General features: G+C 33.0%; 1 non-coding gene and 1 pseudogene across 1 annotated transcript; both read left to right on the top strand.

Moving 5' to 3' along the window:
• Window positions 1–20,758, top strand: part of LOC111740481 — a 141,227-nt pseudogene that overhangs the window by 114,910 nt on the left and 5,559 nt on the right.
• LOC111740495 lies at window positions 5,599–5,738 on the top strand. Its single transcript, XR_002780631.1, has one exon. It is a non-coding gene; the product is annotated as a small nucleolar RNA SNORA29 (small nucleolar RNA).

The following is a 20,758-nucleotide window of genomic DNA, read 5'->3' as shown; positions in this document are numbered from 1 at the left end:
ATTTTTGCCAAAAATGTTTAACATGACTTTAATCATAAAGAAACAATCAAATTAAAATTTGTGACACTATATAAGACAATTGGCCTCAATTGTTGACAAGAACAATCAAGTCAATGTCATGGAAGGCAAAAAAAAAAAAAAAAAAAAGGTCAGGGGAACTATTCCAGATTAAAGGAAATTAAGGAGAAGTGAACACTACTGCAAAGAGTGATTCTTGATATGATCCTGGAAAAATAAGATGGATATAAGGAATATTTTCAGATAATTAAAGACATTTGAATATAGATTTTAAATTTGATGGTATTAATCTATCAATGTGAACTTTCCCATGAGTAGTAATCTTTTGGTACTGTGGTTAGGAAGATCCTGTGATTATGAAGGAAAATGTCTTTGTAATACTTGCTAAAGTGATGAAGTGTCATGATGTCTGCAACTTATTCTCAAAAGGTTCCACAGGGGTTGGGGTGGGGAGAGGGAGAGGAAGACATACACGGAAAGAAGTAAGAGAAGATTAAACATGGCAAATGTTCATTGGTGAATCTAGGTAAAGAGTATATGGATTTTTATTGTACTATGTTTAAACATTTTTATTTTTTAAATAAAAAGTTGAGGAAAAACAAATTAGACTGCAAAATAACAATTTTTCCTGAGTGTATTTCTATTCTGTTGAGCATCCAAAGATAATTTTCCATCATTTTCAGTAGTATATAGCAACTTTCTCTTGGAGACTGCAATCAGATCGGCTTGGTCCACATTCAGGATTAGAAACTGAATGTTCTCATTTTTCTGTTTCCTTTCCTCAATATTTTACTTTTCCTTCATCCACAGCAACGCCTTCTTTAACCTTAATTTCCCAGTTTTAGCTAAAGAAGAAAACTGTGTGATAAAATTTCCTTGAAGTTACAGAGGTTTCATTTCTTGTCATGCCTGCTAAAAGGTTTACATTTTCAAGAAGGCGGTGGAAGCAATAATAAATGACTCTTTGGGAAAATACTTAGGAATGAGTCCAGCTCTTCTCAATGTACCTGAAAACAAAATATTTGTATTTGAAGACTGTTTTACTTGTAAGGTAACAACCACTAAAATATGCTTATTGCCTTGACTCATAATTTCTTACTGCTTAGGTACAATTAAAGGTGACTAGATTTGTAGTTTGCACTTCAGAAAATTATAAGCTGCTCCATGGCAATTTATGGTCTCTAGAAAACTTATTTCTCTAATTTTATTTCTTTAGGGGTTTTCCCTAAGTTTATTCATTACTTCTCCAAATGGTAAATATATGACTTGAGGTATCAAAACTTATCTAAGCCTATGTAACTTGTGACCAGGGCTAAATTCATGTGTGGGGATGTGAGTCGTTGTTTTGTAATTAGTGACTACTAGCTTGGCCAGTAAGAACTACCAGGAGATAGACCACTCTTGAAATTTTTGTCCTTTACCAATCTTCTGAGAATCCATTCTGATCTCCTTCCTTGTAATAAATTAGACAAAATTCAAAGCATCATTACCTTAGAACAATGCTTTTATTTTGTTAAAGTTCAGAGCTCCCAATTTTGTAAATAATATACAGTCTCAAAGCATTACGGAAGTCTCTCCTATTCTCCCTTTTTAATTTTTGTCTTTTTGTCCAAGTTTGTGCCTAATTCATATTAGAACGTCTACAAGACTCGTGGAGCTGTGTGGTCACCAGTGGGGCCCAGATTTTCTGAAGTCTGAAGTGTATATGATTTTCATGACCCATTTTAAGAAACACAATAAAGAGTTATGAATAGTAAGCAATGTACAAATGTTTACTTAGAATGAGTAATGTCATGTTTTAGTATAACTTTTAAGAGCTTACTAATACCACAAAGAGAAAAATCCTAAAAAAATATACCTTTTCTTGTTAACCAACTGCCTAATATATATTTTTATTTTTTGACTATAATCTTTTGATCATCTTTTCATGGAATGCCAATTTTGTAATATTTTTATACAGAAAATAGAAAGGTAATTCAATTTTTCACCAAGCAACACTGATCAAAATATACAGAATTTTTCAAAAACTTTCTACTTCTACAACTTATTGTTCATGTCATAAAATTTTAGGATTGTCAAATTTAGAAAAAATCTTTACCAAGCTTCTTTCATATACGGATTGTAAGATTTCAGGTTATTACTGAGTATACTTTGGAAACGGGAGAACTTCTATTTTGATTGAGAGTTAGTAAAAGTCAAACCTCACTCACAATTTTATGCAATGATTATTGGAAGAATCTTCCACAGTCTAACTTATGTTTCCAGATATTTCAAAATTCATTTCTCCTTCAGTATCTGGGACTAAAAATTATGGGCACTTTTGTATAAAATGCTGAGTGAACTGTCACAGGAAATGGTACAGGAAACGGTCGGAATTTTTCAGGAAGCAAATCCTATGCAGGGTAGCTAATAGTGATATGGCTTTGCATGGAATTGACTGTGAACCACATAAGTACATTCCCCTGATCATAACACTCCACAGCTGCTCTAGGACCTCCTGCCAGGAGGGGAAATATGATGCAACAGAAGTTGCAGTAGAAAATGACAATAGTCTTAACTGACTACAATAAAAATATCTTACTTTTGTAAATTTTTCTAAAGCATACAACCATGCAAACATATTACTAGGCACTAATCTTCATTAGTTTCATGGTAAACACATCCCTGGCTATTACTACAATAAAAAGTGTCCTTTCCAAGTCCTTAGTACATTCCTGCTGAAAAGCCAGGAATACAGGGACCATGCTTCGTGGCCTTCTCCATCCACCCCATGCCATCCATGCACATTGGAGTAAGAGTAATAGGAAAATATATTTTTCACATTTGTTAGCGCATCCTAAGTTTGCCCACATGCAGAAGTAGGAATAAATGAAATTGGAAGCTTTTGGGGGGTACATAGTGGTTATATGGCCTAACAGAACATTATTCAGAAACTAATTACAGAATCACCTCCATGCTTCATAAATATACAGAAAAATATCTGAAAGAACATTTTCAAAAGTAGTAAAGGTTAGTATTCAACTGAAAATATTTTAGGTGAAAGGAACTAATTTTGATCTCAAAAGAGAATGGGAGAGATTAAATATAATATCCACAAAGGCATATTAGCATAACACTACAAAATCCAACTGAAATATTTGTAAAAGTAAGGGTAAATACTGCTCTGTGCATTTTCTAGGATAGAAGTTATTTATGTAGAAAATTTGATGGAATATTTCCTTTCTGAAGGAGGTGGCAGGTGGCTGCCTGTTGGAGTGTGAAAAACAAGTAGAATCATATGGATATAATTTGAAAAAAATTAATCAAATGACAAAAATACAAGTGAGGAGTAATTTTCCTCTCCTTTTGGAAATTTTTCTAGGCTGAAATTTAGGAAGATATTGGAATTAGGGGAAAAATAAACTATGAATCTAAGAAATAACTGGAACAAAAAAGAAATTATTTGGTAATATAGACAAACAGATTCTTATTTTCAAAATATAGTCGATATAATTCTTTACCTGTGATTTAAAAAATGATTTACACATGTCTTCTGAAGTATGCAATATTGCAATACATTCTCAGATTACCACCCAAAGAAACTGGGGAAGATTGATTTTTCACTTGACTTTGGTAGAGTCTGATAAACAAGCCCTTTTTGATTTTTTAATGCAGGATGTGTGTGTCGGGGGGCCTTTCACACTAACAGATTGAGAATCTAAAAACTTATATTTTATTTCTACTTCTGCCACCAACTAATTCTTTCATTTTAGGAAAATTACTTAAACTGAGCCTCAGTTTTCTTATCCGTGCAATAAGAATTAGAGTATATAACATCTAAGATTTATTAAGTTCCAACATTCTATGAATCCATGTATGTCTAACCATATATTAGTATTCTTTTACTTAGGGAAATGGATAAAACAGAATTTAGTCTACTGAAAAATGAAAACAATGAAATAAAATTGACTAAGATTTCTGATCTAATAACTAAAGTAAGTAGTTAGAGAGTATTAATGGCCCTAAGATTATTTTAGGCTTTAACTTAATGCTGTCATAGTCTTCCTATTTGCTGACAAATCCCAAATTTATATACCCAGCATAGACTTATCTGAGCTTCAACTTGTATAGTAAGCAACTAACTATATGATTATTACTTGTATGTTCCTCAGATATTCAAATTTATGCCATGACATCAAACTCTCAGACCTGCCTCTACCCATCTCAACTTGAAAATAACGCATTACGTTCTGTCCATGGCCTTCATGCTTCCTAGTAGCTCAAAGGAGAAACTTCAGCATCATCCTTGATTCCTCTTCTGTCTACCATCAACATTCAAGCCAATGAGTCCTTTTTTTCCCTCCTTTCAAATTATATCATGAAACAGGCTGTTTCTCTTCATTTGCAGTGTAAGCATCCTATCCACACCACTATATTTTCTCACTTGGGCTTTTGTAATAGTTTAGTGGCCTCCCTGCTTCTACTTTCATCCTATTATTTAATTCTACCGATCATCCTCCCAGTATTCAGAATATACAATAATGATGTCATTGTTATAAAAGTGACATAAAGAAATAAATTATTCAAGGAATACAGAAAGATACAAAGAATGATGTAAAAACTCTTTAAATCTCACCATTTGGAAATATTAAATATTATTGTAAATATACACTTATTTAAATAGATGAATAAACAGCAAAAATTATTTTTGAAGAGAGATATTAATATCATTGTATTTTTGTTTTAGATTTTTAAAATTCTGAATTAATTAGTTCTGATTTTTTGGATTATCTATTTTAGACTTCCTGCCATGGTAAATGGGAATTTAGCTCACTTACACACTCCCCTCTCTCCTTCCTGCCACATTAACTACTCTTCCTCTTTTAGTCACTTTTGTATCACCAATAATATATATTTTCCTTTTATTTGTGTCCCAGTAGTGATAGTCTATCTTGACTCCCTTACCTTTTAAGATGAGGCCCTCAATTCCTTGCCTCTTTCGGTCTTTTACTCTTGCAAGCTGTTTTTACTTTCATAATAGCAAGACTAAAAAAAACTGCCTTAGTTAAGTTTTTCATGCTTTGTTTTTGGTTAGACTTTAAAAGTTGAAAAATCAAGTATTACTTTACATTATTATAACTATGTAAATACGGTTCATTACTGAACCAATGACTACATGATAACATACAGTATCTGTGTACAGTGTCCCTCCCCTTCAAAACTTCTGAATGCTTTTCCTTTTTCTTTAGCCAATCCTTAGGTTTGTTCTTCATTTCAAGGATACTATCAAGTCTATGGAATGCTCCCCCAACACACACACATTTTATTTTTTTACCTCATACTTATTTTTAGACCTTACTTCGGGACTGATTTTGAAGTCATCTTAAGTCTTCCATTCATTGTCCCAGGTTAGATTTATCGTTTTCTACATCCTATGCCTTTCTCATTCTTACTTTCTTGTTTTTTTCTGGGCCATCTTAAGGAACCTTGTAAAGAAGCCTGCATGGGAGATAAATTTTCTGAGTCCTTAGATATTAGAAGATACTTTTCTCTACCATCATACTTGATTAACAATTTGGCTAGCTAAAAACTTTTAAGTTCTTCCCTGTTTGACTACCACATTTTCTCCTAATAAGAGATTTTAGTGGCTATGTTTATAGGATAGATTAAAATTGCCATGATCTGAAGACAGAGGATTTATTTGTATTCTCCTCCTCTATAAAATGGTTGAACCAAAAAAAAAAAAAGGACTTTTAAGTTCAGTATCAGTTTTTGTCAGAATTTTGGAGGCAATTCTCCTTACATGTTAGAAGTCAGTGTTGCTATCTTTTCTCTTTGAAAACTTCTAGGATCTTCTCTTTATCCTTGGTATTCTCAAATCTATCAATATTATATTTATGAATAGGTGTTTATTTCACTCATACTGGACATTTCCTAGGTCTTCTCAATCTGAACACCTATATCTATCCTCAGCTGTGGGATGTTCCCGTCCATTATTTGAGATTTTTCTTCTCCCTTGTTTATTTGTTTTTAATAGCTATATATAAATTTTCTAAGTGTTTTTTCTTGCTATTTCACTGTGCCTTTTTCATAGAGCCTATTCTTGCTGTATGCATGTAACAGCCTTTAGCATATCTCCAGTATAATAATAATTGGAATATTTAAAGTTATTTTCCATTCTTTAATTATCTTTCTTCCTTGGAGTACTTTATCATGTTTATCTTGGTCTTATTCTTTAACTATTTTTCTTCAACTGTCAGATAATTCATAGTTGTTCATGGCTTTAGAATAATGAAAAAGTGGACTGGAAATTCTGTGTAAGTGGTTTAAAGGTGAATGGTTAGTTGGCTTTTAAGCTGAAGAATCTTTAAATGAGTAGAATAGGTTTTATCCAAAATGTTAACATCTCTACATTGGGACTATTTATTTGAAAACAAACTGTCTCATTTAATTTTGATTTGGTTTTGGGGCTAAGAGTAGGTGAGGAACATAAAGTGAGTAAATAATATTTACATTTTACATTTTTAATTATTTTTTTTTTAATTTTTATCACCTCTAAGCCTCTATCCAACCTGGCTTCTTTGTGCCCAGAACTCTTCACACATTTTCACCCCTCCATCTGTTTTTCAGGCTTTTGGAAACTTACTGGACTCTTTTTGTCAACTACTGCCCTTACCTTGTCCTATTTGATCTTTTTTATATTTTTACTATTACGTTAATCCAGTCTTGGGAGAGAGCTGATCAACATATATACTCAGTCTGTCACCTTGAATCATTATCAGAATCTACATTGTTTTTAATTAAAAAAAAAATTAACTTTATTTTACTTGACATTAAGCCACTGAAGTTAAACATTTTAAAGTTTTGACAATATTGTTTCATAATCATATTTCTTACTCTTGTTTTTAGTTCTATATTTAAATAGATTTAATGTTTATCATCATTTTTTTTACTACATCTTCATTCTTAAGTTCTAAATTTGGATCTCCTCTTATTGTATGAATTTTATTTCAAGATGTTTATCAAAGATACTTCGTAAATGCTGTATTCCCTGAGTTCTTTCATGCTACGGCAGACTGTACGTGTCTATGTCCTTTCAACCAAAAGAACCACTTGGCTGGGTGTAGAACACTGGTTCACACTTTCTCATAATGCTCTGACATTACTATGTTTTAGTATTCAATATAGCAAGAGTCACCATTTACCATGGTGTCTTTGTTCATTTCTTGATTGGCTATATTCCATCACTGAGTCATTTTTTTCCTCCTCAAGACAGTTAATGCATGATATAATCCTTTTATTTTTTCACAGTTGGGAATATCTGTTTATGGTCTTTTTAAGTGAATGGAATCTTGGCTGGATATAGTATTTTTGGATCAGATTTATTTTCCTTTGGAGTTTAGTAGGCATTGCTCTATTGTCCTCTAGTCTAGAATGTTACTCTAGGGAAGACTGAGGTCAGTCTATTTTTGTTCTCAATTATAAGAGACTTATTATTTGTCTCTGGATACCTGGAGAATTTTATATTATTTTCAAAGTTCAATAAGAAGAATATGGTTTAATTGATACTGTTGAATCTATTTGTCTTAGAGTATGACATAAACTTTTGAGTTGTGAAGTCTCTTATTCTTGCATTTCAGGATTATTTTTCTATTTTCTACAGGAATACTCATTCTGATTCATTTATTAAGTTCTTCAACACAGGGACACTTATATAATGTCATCTTTGCCATGCCTCCAGAGCTATAATCTTCTATTTCCATTAATCGCTTTATCTTTTTCCTTTGATTATCCTGTGCTTATCTCAAGCCCTTTCTGTGTAAATAATTTATTTTGCAGCCATGTCCATTTGATTCTTTTCTGTATGCAATTTGTTTATTAGTTCTGTAACAGTGTTATTTTGTTTCAATTTGTTTCTCTATATTTTCAATTTCCATTTTTCTTTCATTTTGTGTTGTTTTCATCTCACATTTAAGCTATTATTTTATTTACATTCTTAAAAAAAGCTTTCTATAGTATAAAATACTAATGAGATGTTTTCCTGTGTTGCTCTTGCTGCTTTACTTTTTTTCATAATATTTTTTGTTCTGTCTGAATAATTCTCATGTCATTATATTTTCACCTTGTTCATATTTTCAATGAGTCTTGTATGTAGACTTTTAGTTATGGTGTAGTCTGCGTGAATTCTCTTTAAGTTCCCTTCCATATTCTCTGAGTGAGGGTCTTCCTCTAGCAGATACAGCTTAAGAGCTGGTTATTGAATTCTACTTAATTCTCAGTAGCCTAAGGATTTTGGTGTGTATATTTTAGAGATGGGTAGGAATAGGAAAAGAGACTGGGTACAGCCTAGTTCTTCAAATATTCTATATTCTTACTATCTTTCTCTATTGGATATATGTTTCTCACTGAAGTGTTTGAAACCTCCTACTATTGTGCTGGATTTGTCAATTTTACTTTGTAATACTGTTGGTTTGCTCTAATACAATGTTATATTATTAGGTGCAAAAGTTTTTATTGTCTTGGTGATTATTCTCTACTTTTTTGTAATACACCTTACTATAAGATCTACTTAGTTTTTCAAAACTTTATGTTCAAATTTTCTTTTTGGTTTGGTTTCAGGTGTGCCTTTTATAACTGGCATATAGATGTATTTATGTTATTATTACTCCATCTGATAATCTCTGTATTTTAATAGGTGAGTTTTATCTATTCAAATTCAATCAGATATCTTACACATTTAGGCTTATTTTTACCACCGTCATTTGTGTTTTCTGCTTACTACCCATTTTCTTTTTTTCCCCCTACAATCTTACGTTCTGTTGGATTGATAAAGGGGTCTGTATTTTTATTTTTCTTCCTTTTTTCTCCTTTTATCTTCCTTCTCTTCCTCTTCCTTCAAATCCTCCAAGTTCCTTATTCATCCTCCTTTTGATTCAGCTATTGATTTGGAAGATATTAAGATTTATATTCATACATTAATTACCTAAAGTTTGCTTTTTCCCTCTTTTATGTAAACATACAGAAATAAGTATATGCATAAGTGTACATTTTAATGAATATTCAGAAAGTAAATACACCCATGTAACAATAATCGAGATCAAGAAGTAGAACACTGCCAGCACTCCAAGTCTCCTTTCCTGCTCTCTCCCAGTCTATCCCCTTTCCTAAGGTTAACAACTATTCTGTCTCAATTACCATAGATTAGCTTTGCCTGTTTTAAACTTTACTTAAATAGAATAGTAAAATATGAACTCTTTGTGTCTCAGTCCTATTGCTCAATTCTATGTTGCTATATCTACCTATGAAGTTGGATGCACTGGTTACTCATTCACTTACTTTTTGTGGAGTATTCCATTGCATGAATGCACCATAATTTATTCATTCATTCTATTCTTGCTGGCCATTTAGATTGTTTTCAGTGTTTGGTAATTATGATAAATGCTGTTTTAGACATTTCTTATTCTGGTCTTTCATTCATAGCTATGTTAGGTATATATGTAGGAGTAAGATGCTGGAATTACTGGGTTATAGGCTATGCCTGTGTTTAGATTTAGTAGTTATTGCCAAACCATTTTCTGAAGTGTTTGTATAAATTTATATTCTCATGTATAGTTCATGAAAGCTCTAGTTGCTCCATATCCTCATCAATATGTGGTTCTACTAGTTTCTTTAGATTTTACCTACTCTAAGTGTGTAGTTACATGTACACAATTTTCAGTTCCCTGGTAAATAATGATGTTGAGTATTTTGTTACTTATCATCTATTTATCTGTTCTCTTCCATAAGTTACTTGTTCAATGTTCAAGGGCATTTTTCTGTGGACTATTTTTATATTGCTTCATAGAAACATTTTACGTATTATGAATAATAAACTTTTATAAAATACTGAAAGTATTTTCTCCAGTGTGTAGTTTCTTTTCAGTTTTACTGGGGTCTTTTGAGGAACAAAGGTTTTTAATTATGTCTCACTTGTTAATATTTTTCTCTAAAAAATTACTTGCCTATCCTAAAGTCATAGATATTCTGTTATCTTTTCTTTCATGTATACATACACCTCCCACCCAATCAAAATATTTTTTCGTATGTTATGTAGAATATCAAGATTATTTTTTCCCATATGGATAATGAATTGACCCATCATCATTATTTAAAAACACACACACACATTTCTTTCTTGGTGCAGCCACTATGGAAAACAGTATGGTAGTTCCTCAAAAAATTAAAAACAGAACTACCATATGGTCCAGCAATTCCATTTCTAGGTATTTTTTGAAAAAAAAAAAAGTTCCACTAAATTGAAAATATACATGCATCCCATGTTCATGGCATTATTTACAATAGTGAAGATATAGAAACAATTTGTGTCCATTGATGGATGAATGGATAAAGAATATGTGATACACACACACATACACACACATATTAGAATACTATCCAGACATAGAAAAAGAATAAAATTTGCCATTTGGAAAAACATGGATGGACATTGAGAGCATCATGCTAAATAAATCAGACAGAGCAAAACAGATACTATATAATCTCACCTATATGTGGAATCTAAAAACAACACAAACAAACAAAAATCCCAAGCAATAAACAGACCAGTAGTTGCTAGGGGGCCTAGAGGGTGAAATGCGTAAAGGGGGTCAAAATGTACAAACTTCCAGCTATAAAATAAATAAGTCATGGGAATATAATATACAGCAGTGTGACTATAGCTAATAAAACTGTATTGCATATTTGAAAGCTGCTAAAAGAATAGATCTTAAAAATCCTCATCATGAGGAAAAAAAAGAAAAAAATTATAATTATGTGTGGTAAAGAGATGTTAGATAACCAGACTTATGTGGTGATTACTTTACAACATATACAGATATCAAATCATTATACTGTACATCTGAAACTAATATATTACATGTCAATTATACCTCAATAAAAAGAGTAGATATAGAGTAGATATAGTATAGACTCTGAAACCATATCAATAAACTTTCAAATTCTCTTAAAAGAAAAACTATAATTTATTTATAAAAATATCTAAAGTTATCTAGTATTTTTATCCTCCTCTAAAGCCCTAAAACCTAAATATACATCAATCAATTACAGGTTGAATATTTTCTAGAAACATTTTTTTTGCCTTGTTATCTCTATATAATATTCTAAACTAACAGTTCTCCTCATTACACTGAATATATTTCTTTGTTTTATAGCATCTTTTGTTGCTGGTGAGAAACCTGCTGGGTCTAATATTTAATTAAGCATTTTTGTTAGTAATTTGTCTTTTCTCCTGGAAGTTGGTAAGAGTGTCTCTTAATTCTTAATGCTTTCCAGTTTAACTATGTATGATGAGTCTAGGTGTGAATTTATTTTTATACAGTCATCCCTCTGTATCCATGGTTTCTGCATCCACAGATTCAACCAAACGTGGATAAAAAATACTTGGAAAAAAGTTATGTTGTTGCTGACATGTGCAATGTAGTTAGGCCTATGATGGTTGTATCTGCACTGAACATGTAGAGACTTTATTTATTGTCACTATTCCCTAAACAATACAGTATAATGACCATTTACATAGGATTAACATTGTGTTAGGTATTATAAGTAATCTACAGTAGATTTAAAGTACATGAGAGGATTTCATAGGTTATATGCAAATACCATACCATTTATAGAAAAAGACTTGCACATGAGTGAATTTTGAGTATTGCACATGAGTGAATTTTGGTATCCATTGCGGAGGGGAGGAGAGGAGCAGGGTGTCCTGGAAACTAATCCTCCACAATTACCAAGGATGACTGTAGATCTTTCTTGGTTCTTGTAAGTCACTTTCAATTTGAGGATGCATATCTTTATTCAAATTTGGAAAATTCACAGCTCTTTTCTCTTCAAATACCCTTTATGACTTTATTCTTTCCTTTTAGCAGTCTTATTTGTTTTTCAGTCTATTCCATATATTTCTCAACACTTGGGTGACCATACAACTTATTGCCTAAACTGGGACATAATTAAGAGTTAAGGGGAGTGCCATGAAAAATTACATCAAGACAACAGATGTAAATTGGAACTTTCCCAGGCATATTGGGGTGTATGATCTCTCTACTTAACGTTCTTCCACTTTTTATTCCCTATGCTGTGATCTGGATGAATTCACAATAATATTTTCTTATTTATTATTTTCTCCTTGTCTCTGTTCTAAAGTTTACTGCAACTTTTGAATTTTTTATTTCTTTTGTTTTTAGAAGAGTAATTTATTCATACTGTTTACAATGATTATTGCTCAAATAGTCATTATTTTAGCAAGAACTTGCAAATGTTTTCCATTTTATAGGCACAATGCCATTGAGAGGACACAGCAAGCCATGTTTCCCAAAAAGTCACCTTGGATGATTTTTAAAACAACTCTAAGCAAACCTGACTCTAAATGTATTCAATTGCTTATGTAAATGCTTTATATATTACATGTGAGAAAAAGAATGTATCTATTCACTTAGTCCAACATCATTTGTTGCTCTCATTTTATTTTGTTTTTGCTAGAGGACATTTTCCCTTTACCTAGCACTTACTTTTTAAAAAAATTTATTTTTCAATTGCAGTTGACATACAATATTATATTAGCTTCAGTATACAACATAATGATTATACCTTACAAAGTGATCACCCCGAATAGTCTAGTGCCCATCTGACATCACACATAATTACAAAGTTATTGACTATATTCCTTATGCTGTACTTGACATCCCTGTGACTATTTTTATAACTGAAATCTTACCATTGTGACAACATAGATGTGCCTTAATAGTATTATGCTAAGTGAAATATGTCAGAGAAAGACAAGTACCATATAATTTCACTTATACGTGGAATCTAAAAAAATAGAAAAAAACAGAAACAAATTCAGATTCAGGGAACGAAGTGATAATCGCCAGATGGGGGAGGCATTAGGAGGATGTGTGAAAAATGTGAAAGGGACTAAGAATTTATTTCAATCAATAGATTTTTAATTTCCAAGATATCTGGTCATTATGCTTTTAATTTACCTGACTTGTTTCATTAATCTGTTTTTTTCATATTTTTTTCTAAAAAAATTAATATAATTTTTTTCATTTTTCTCCTTAAACATTCAAATCATACTTATTCTAAAGTTTTGGTTAAACAGTTCTATAAAATTCCACCTGGAACGAAATTGTTGCAATTGTTGAATTTTGCCTAGATCACTTTCACAGCATGAGAATTCTCCATATGTTTTAAAATTTTGTTCTGCAGCCTCATTTTGAAAGAGATTCCCCCGGCTTCCTTTTTTTTCTTCATACTTCTCTATCTGGTGGTTTTGAAGCTTTGTTCTCCCAACTTCCTAAATACTTCCTCCAAATTAGATATTGTGTGGCACTGCAGAACACCTGCTCAACATCTTAGCAAGGACAGGACATCAGGTCCCAACCTAGGCCAGGGGCATTTGGTGCAGTTCCTCAGGTACAAGGGCAGTTTGGTCATTTGCTTTGAAAGCATTCTACAAAGCCATCACCCAAGGTAGTGGGTGGCTGAAGATTTTCAAATTCCTTTCACCAGGAGCAGCCCCACTTAGTCCCTGTTTTTAAACCTGGATTCAGTCTTCTAATTTTTACAGAACACCTTTAATTTTCCTTTCCTGAATTCCCAGTTGCCACTATCTACTTCAGGACTGGAGCCCAGTGAGGCTGCAGCCTTAGTTCTGTTTAACTCTTTACATTTCTCTTGTTTCTGGTACACAGGGATGCTCAACAGGTTTTGAATCCAGACATGTGTTTTGAATTTTCCCTTTTATATTTTCATATACCTTTGTTACACATGAGATCAGAAGAGGTACATTAACAGCATGAATTGTTCTATTTTGACCAGAGTACATACAATTTTTAAATGAAGAAGTAAATTGTGTTTCTCCTAAGCTAAAACAGGTGATTGTAAAATATCTAGATTTGCTAAATTTGGAGAAAAGTCAGAGACAGATTTTCTTTGTACGAGTCTCTGAAAGTGTATAATATTTGTAAGTGTACAATAGTGGTAATGGGATGAATAGAACCTTTTATAGATAAGATCATTTAAAGTACCTTTTGCCAAACTGTGATCATTTCTTTTTGAAATTACACCACATAAGAATATTTTCTATGAGCTGAAGCATTTTTTGGTGCTATTTGGTGCTATGACATGGTGACTTGGCTATCTTGAAATTAGAAATATTTTATTCAGCTAAAAAAAGACAAAAGATTAAATTTTCTATGTAAAAATAATTATGTAATCTACAAAAGAAAGAAGGGAGGGAGGGAGAGAGGGGGAGGGGAGGGAGAGAGAGAAAGAAGGAAGGAAAAAGAAAATAAAGCACATTCATTCTAGTGCTTTAAATAGTGTCTGGCCCTTAGTAAATATTTGTGGGAAAAAATGAATGGAAAAATATCAGCCTCACACCATTGCTGGTTAATGCTATTGCCGTTGGAGTAGAGGGAATAGGGTAAGGAGCATATTGTAGATGAGACAAGGATTAGGGGAGCATCAAGGCTCACAGATACAAGGTAACAGATCAGGTGAGAGTGAGAAGTGAAGGATAGACTTGGTGTAATTGTCAGGATGTTTATTGTTTTATAACCTGGTTGTAAAAACAATGTTTCCTTTGATTTTTGACATTTTTATGTGGTTGTGAGTTTTCTGAGTCACATCACAACCATTATATCAACTCAGCCATGTCTAAATGTCCTCCTTCCCATTTTGAGCCTGTTTTACTGAGCTCTGCTCGTCACTCAGATGAGGAGAGACAGGTCACAGTGTGAAGTTATATATAGATATCCTGTACACTGTGAAGGGAACATGTTTGGAGAAAGAGAAGTGCGTGAGTCATCTCTCTGGTGCAGTCCTTGGATTGTGGATGCTAAAGAGAAGGTCCATTGAAGGCTGCATTGGCATGTGTGGTTAGTAGTTTCCAGCAACACAGTTTTACCGATCCTTATCCTACCCAAGCCCATAGAATAGAAACAAGGAAATAAGGCTATATCTTTAAGGCGTCAGCTAGACAAAATGACTACAGTTGAGTCACGGTAGCCTCAGCCTAAGCTCTGCTCCCATCCCAGCCCTCGTACATCAGAGCATAGGCCCTCCTTTTATAACTTTCTATGTGAAAAGCAAGGACCTCCTCTTTGGACTGCTTGTTCCCGAGATCCACTCCCAAGAAAAGAGCTGTTCAATAACTATCAACTCCACTGCTTTATCATATTAACAGAAACAAAATTTAATGATACAGTGACAATATTTTGATAAGCGGATCTCACTTACCATTATAAAGTTTTTTCTGACTCATTGTAAACCTTAAGCCACAACATACTCTGTAGCTGAACATGAATATATTCCCTTCATGAATATATTTTCTTCATAGGTTGACATTTGCTCTCAGTTTATCATTAGCCAAAGACCGTTGATAGTAAACCAAATTTTGAGAAATTTCCTGAATAGCTGAGGAATTCAGTTACAGGAGTTTTAAATGACTCCTACTTCTTAGACTCCCTAGGGGTAGAAATCTATATTACTATGAAGAAGCTAGGCCAAGAACAATCAGAATTAAATACTGTACCAGAAAGACAGGGAGTTATGCCACAAATTCTCATTTTTGTTTTGTTGCTATAGCCTTAACATTGAAAAGGGTCACAGTTTCTTCTTTAATTTCCATGTCATTGAAAAGGATTAGCCAGGGAGACTGTTTATTCTTCCCTGTGATTCATATATTATCTCAACAGGGAGGAAAAGAACTTAATGTTTAGCCCCTCGTGCACATGCTTTTCCTCACACTGTCTTATTTTATCCTGATATCAATTTCATCTCCCTTTTTCTTAAACAGAAATTACGAAAGAGAGGTAAATAACTTGGAAAACATCATCGGCTTTAAGTGAGAGAGCTAGGACAGAAACTCAGGAAGGCACAGCATAGTGGGTAAGAGAGTAGATGTCGAACTCAGCTCTCAGTTTAGTTACTTAATCGTGTGACTTTTGTCAAATTGCTCTACCTTCTTGTGCCTCGGTTAACTCGGTTTTAAATCGGAAATAATAATCATACCTACTACTAGGGTTGCTGAGTTGTTTAAGTAAAGCATTCATAGCACATTATGACACATAGACATTTTCATTTGTTATTGTTGGGAATGTAAATTGGTGTTCCCTCTTTGGAAGGCAATTTGATTAGTTTAAATGTGAAGTCTAATATATCAGTATTGGTACAGTTGTTAAAATTTGTGATATAATTGAAAAATATATGGAAAAATTTAAATTCAAAATTTTCAATGTGCATCTCCTTCAACTCAGCAATTCTAAGGAATTTATCCACCAGCTATACTCACACATGTGCACAAAAGTATTTACACATGATGTTCATTTCAGCACTGTTAATAATAGAAAAGACTGGGAATATAAATAGAAGCACCAATGGGGAACGAGTTAAATAAATTAAGATACATAGAATGCACTGTATGACCTCCAAGATATAGTTAATTGAAAGAAAAGGTGGCACAGGGTATTATTTGTACAATTCTGCCATTTGTATTTAAATGCGTGTGTGTGTGTGTGTACAGTCACGCTCCACATAACGATATTTTGGTCAACAACAGACAGCATATAAGGTGGTGGTCCTAAGCGATTATATGGAATTGAAAAATTCCTATTGCCTAGTGACACTGTACCTGTCATAATGTTGTAGTGCAATGCTATGCTATTTTTTTTTTATTAAATTTAGGGAAGCTGAAGTGTACAGTGTTTATGAAGTTTATAGTAGTGTATGGTAATGTCCCACCACTCACTCACTGACACCCAGCGCAACTTCCAGGTCTTCAAGCTCCATTCATGATAGGTAACCTATACCATTTTAAATATTTTTTTGCTGTATTTTTATGACTTTTCCTATGTTTAGGTGTGTTTAGATACATAAATACCATTATGTTACAATTGCCTATGGTATTCAGTACACTAATCTGCTGTACAGGTTTGTAGCCTAGAAGCAATAAGCTGTACTATACCATATAGTCTAGGTGTGTGGTAGGCGACACCATCTAGGTTTGTATAAGTATACTCTATGATCGCACAATGACAAAATTGCCTAATGATGCATTTCTCAAAACATATCCTCATCATTAAGTGATGCACAACCGTAATACAAATATCAATACTTGTGTGTGCATTAAGTATCTCTTAATTTATTTCCCAGTAGTTGTCATTGGTAGCCTTTAGAGAAGGAGGATGGAGACTTTGCGACTGAATCAAGAGAATTACTTTTTGTTGTATATTTGTTTTCACTTCATTTTTTATGCAAACAAAACTTTTTCCAATAAAAAGGAATCAATTAAGAACACCGCTATGTTGCATTATTGATCTAAGGAGAATCATTAGCTATTGATATGCAGACTGATTAAGATATCCCCTTAATACTTGTAGGTAGTACTTTTGTGTAATCTGGGGGCTGGTGAGAATCGGGCTGCCCAGTACAGGGAAACTTGCAGCCACTTCCAAGATCCAGAGGACCCCTTTGAATGTGAAAGAAATACTTGGACTCAATACATGTTTGTCAGTAGAACAATTAGGCCTTAATACAAACATATGGAACACATTTTGGTATTTTTATCTCATGACTCGCCTCTCTAAGTCTACTATTTCTTCAGCTCCATCTCTGTATTAGTCAGCTCAGGCTGCCATAATAAAATACCACAGACTGCCTGGCTTAAAAAAACGAGAATTTATTTCTCACAGTTCTGGAGGCTGGGAAGTCCAAGATAAAGGTTCTAGCCTATTCAGTTCCCTGAATTCCCTGGTAAGGGCTCTTTTCCTGACTTGCAGATGGACACCTTCTTACTGTGTCCTCACACAGGGATGGGGGTAGACAGCAAGTTCTCTGTGTCTCTTCTTATAAGAACACTTAATCCCATCACGGGGTCCCAACACTATGACCTCATCTAAACTTAATTACCTATCAAAAACCACATCTCCAAATACTATCACATTAGCGGTTAGCACTTGAAGATATGAATTATTGGGCACAATTCAATCCATAGCACATCCCTAATTTTCATTTGAGCTAAAATATTAGTTAAGCTTATTCTTATAATATGATATTAACTATACCACCAGTTTGTTAGTTTCTAAAATTTATAAAATTTTCTTAGTTGCCATTGAGAATGCCTGCACTCCAGGTCAACTGCCTAGAGTTCATAGTCTTAAACACCCAGTATAAATGGTACATATTGAAAGTGTGGCAGAGAGGTAGTTAAGAAAAATTGCATTGGGTTATGCATCTATATACCCCAAATTCTCATCTTAATGTCATTTCCTCAAAAAGACCTTCTCTGATACTATTGAAACAAGAGGACACTTCTTCACCCTTTTAACTCTTCTTGATATCAGTGTCAAATTTTTTTTTAGCATCTATCACAATTTGTAATTATTTTATTTTTATATTTTTTATTTTCTAACTCCTCTACCAAAATGTAAGCTCCATGAAGACGAGGACTATGACTATTTTGTTCACAAATGCAAACTAGCACATAGCACAAACACTCATGAAATGTGAACCAATGTCCTTGGATCAAGTCAGATCACAGGAAGGCTATGTATACATTTGGACAATAACATATTTGTCATTGCTTTTGCAGAACTCTCTCTCAGTCACTGGCCATGGGTTTTTATCTTAGGTTGTTCTCAAAACCAGTCATGCAAATTTAATTTACCTATTTGATGTTAAGCCAATATTGAGGTTATTACTGATTATGACTTATTTCTTCCAAGGTCACACAGGAGCTATGTCTCTAACCAGAAAAATTCCATCTCCTAAATATTTGTAGGTAATTATTTCAGATAATGATATTTAATGAATGTTTTATAATTTATCAAGTTACCCTCTATATCATGGCTAGGTAGAAGCTCCAGTTTTTATGCTCAAACATAATTACTCTGTATTGACAAGCATGATTGGCTCTATTTTACGAATCTTTTTGTAAATATCTTCTCCTTTTCTTTTTGAATAATCCATCTTAAATACTTTCTAGATGAAATAAAATATAAGTGCATTAAATTGATAACAATAAATTCCATTTTTTCTATTTATGCTATTTTCCATTTTACTAGGTCTTTACTGCTAAGATTTAAGTCCATGATATATTTTGGTTTTGGCTCAATACTATCGCCATCTGGTTTCTTTCTGTCCTTAATCTTTTCCCTGTTTTTTCCTGTTCCCTCCCACCAAAAAGCTGTCACCAAAGACATCTTTCTTTCCCACTATACTATTGTTGCTGCCACCTCTTGTATCATGCACTATTCCATGAGATCTTGCAGTGTATCATAAGCAGTTGCTTCTTCCACTTGTATCCAGCTTTGCTGTCACTTCTTTGTTCTATTTACAGCATCCTCTTGGCTTCATCTTCTTTATTTTACAACACCTTTAATGCTCTTGTAACATAAGTTACTAACAATATAAAAACTCATGCAATTTGTTTCTCCTTTAATAATCCTAGAAATCCATTTATTTATAAAAAAAAATCCTTTAACCCTCAGAATACTCATCTATCACTATCCAATTTTCTGAATTCATAGATTAAATTATAACTATAGCACTTTATTAATGCTATTGGTGAATAGTTCTATGTATCTTAAAGCATTAAAAGTAGTCCCTTAACTTGCTCTGTCCAAACCAAAACTATGATTAAATAATTGTGTGTGTGTGTGTGTGTGTGTGTGTGTGTGTGTTCCCCAAAGCCTTTTCAGGATGATGTAACATCCTGAAATATTTAGCAGAAAAAGAATTACAATTGAGCACAGTGTTCCGAATTTATTACTTAGTACAGAACATAGCAACCACTAAATTGAATTGAAAAATGAAACTAAAGGAGATATCATAGGAAAATAAAGTGGATTCTTGTAAAATTAAAGGCACTACTTTTCATATAAATTGTTTAGAACTTGTTTGACTAGGAATGTGGAAGAAAATTGCAAAGTCTCTTTACTTTAGACATTGTTGCATTCACTGACTTGCTTCAACCTGGTAATAAATCAGCTTGGGAACCTTTTACATAAAGAGATATCATTATAAATTAGCTTTTACATTTTATCTTAAGCACTAACATCATAAAATATTTAATCAAGACACTAAAACTGTCAAAGTAGGTGGATAATTTGAGACCTAATGTTTTAAAAATCCAATTATTTCATGTTGGGATTTTTTTTCTTGTATACAAATTTTCATCTGTGAATTTACCAGAACTTGCCACAACAGATAATTTGTTCAGAAACTGTAACTATCACAAATGCTTGGCAATTACCGATGGTAATTAAATACTTGGTAAAAACTAACAAGAGCAGACTAAATTTAAAGAAAATAACACACCAAAATGCTTTGTCCTACCTATTCTGTTCTGACACAGAAAGAAAATATTCTCACCATGTGGCTGGTTTTTTTCCTACATTTTTAAAAAGTTATGTGTCTATTTTTCCATATATTTCTTGAATATATCACAAATTTTAACAATAATAATACTTCATATAAAAGACTGAATTTGATCTTTGCCAAACCCTTATTAGGTAGGGAAAGTAGGGAACAGATAAAAAACTGAAACTCTGATGGGTCACAGGGTGCCCCTTCTGTCATGACTTTAAACTTCAGAGGCAGCAAGAGCTCATCTTTCGGCTGCCTCCCAGAGCTCATCTAGTGGCAGGTCCTCATTTTCATTTTCATTGGCTCTTTGACCTACAGGCTGCGCCAGTTATCTATT

This window comes from Pteropus vampyrus, unplaced genomic scaffold (assembly GCF_000151845.1).
Source record: "Pteropus vampyrus isolate Shadow unplaced genomic scaffold, Pvam_2.0 Scaffold64, whole genome shotgun sequence".
NCBI lineage: Eukaryota > Metazoa > Chordata > Mammalia > Chiroptera > Pteropodidae > Pteropus > Pteropus vampyrus.
This window is presented reverse-complemented; position numbering and strand designations above follow the sequence as displayed.